The sequence below is a fragment of the Echinops telfairi genome, unplaced genomic scaffold (genome assembly GCF_000313985.2).
Source record: "Echinops telfairi isolate 266 unplaced genomic scaffold, ASM31398v2 ScPeMD7_2291;HRSCAF=2852, whole genome shotgun sequence".
Classification (NCBI taxonomy): Eukaryota; Metazoa; Chordata; class Mammalia; order Afrosoricida; family Tenrecidae; genus Echinops; species Echinops telfairi.
Window position 1 is genome coordinate 9118160 of NW_022106189.1, and position 1488 is coordinate 9119647.

Genomic DNA, 1488 nt, shown 5'->3' on the forward strand with positions numbered 1-1488 from the left:
TTGTTACTTTCTGATTTTTTGAATTGGGTTATCTTTGAGGGTGTTAGGTGGTATCTCATAGTTATTTTAATTTGCATTTCTCTTATGGCTGATGATTGGGAACATTTTTTCATATGTTTATTGGCCATTCAGATTTCTGCCCCTGTGAAACTTCTATTCAAGTCCTTTTCCCACCTCCTCAATGGGCAGTTAGTTTTCTTCTTATTGTAAGCTTGCAAAGTAGATTTTAGTAAAAAGGCCTTTGTCTGATATGTACTGCGAAAGATGTTTTCCCAGTCTGTGGGCTCTCTTATTACTCTTGTGGTGAATTCTTTAAATGTACACAGATGATTTATCTTTAGTATATCCCATTTGTCATTTTGTGATTCCCCTGTATTTGTATCCTTCCTTATTTCCGATAGCCTATGGATTCCCTGTGCCAAGGTTCTCAGGTTTGTCCCCATTCCCTCATTAATGGCCTTAATAGTTTGTGGTTTTACTTCAAGGTCTGTGATCCACCTTGAGTTTATTCTTGTGCATGGAGTGAGGTAAGGGTCTTGCTTCATATTTCTGCAGGTAGATATCCTTTTTTTTTTCCAGCCCCACTTATTGAAGAGGGCATCTGCTTCCCATTTGATATTTTTGGGGCCCTTATCAAAAAACAGTTGTCTGTATGCTGATGTTTTTAATTCTGGGTCTTCAGCTATATTCCATTGGTCTAAATATCTGTTGTTATACCAGTACCACACTGTTTTGACCACTGTGGCCATATAATATGTGCTAAAGTCAGGGAGAACAAGCCCTCCCTCTTTGTCCTTCTTCATATTTTTTTTCCTTCCTCTGTAAGAAATGTCCATAACCTCACTCTGGAGATGGTCCAGAGCAAGTCCTCAAACTATTTCAACACTTTTCTTGCAAGCACTGAAGGAAATACAGGGTCACTTCAGACTCAGGCATGCTGGAGGCTTGCCATGTCCTTCTTCATATTACTGTGTAATTATCCTTTTGATTTCAATAGGATCCATTGTAATGTCCCCTGTCTCATCCCTCATCCTTGCTATTGAAATTGGTTCCTTCCTTTATTTGGTTAGGTTTGCCTTTTGGAGTGTTGCCTTTATCTCCTCTACCATTTCATCCTTTTCCTGTATTGTTTCTCTTATATCTTGTATGAATCCAAGCAGAATTCTGAAAATTTCTTTCTGTGGCAGGTCAATGTCTGCTTCTTCTATGCACGTCATTAGGTTCATGACTTCTTCCAACATTGTCTTTTGTTTCTCCTGCTTTTTTGTTGAGGTTGCTGGGGCTGGTTGTTGTCTATGTGTTGTTTTAGAGGAGCCCGGCATCATCTTCCAAGAGTTTAAGAACACTGAGCTCTCTCTTGGGTGACTTGTGTTAGTGCTTCTTTGATATATCTGCAGGTAGTTGCACTAGGGGCTCAGGCTACTGCTGTATCTTCTGTAACTTCAGTCTTACCCTAGTTGGCCATTACTCGGTTATTTGGACTGTGAG

General features: G+C 39.7%; 1 non-coding gene across 1 annotated transcript; it reads right to left on the reverse strand.

The window, feature by feature from the left end:
- Window positions 1-817: 817 nt before the first annotated feature.
- Window positions 818-951, reverse strand: LOC115870750. The gene has a single exon (XR_004046881.1). It is a non-coding gene; the product is annotated as a small nucleolar RNA SNORA9 (small nucleolar RNA).
- Between the last annotated feature and the right edge of the window lie 537 nt (window positions 952-1488).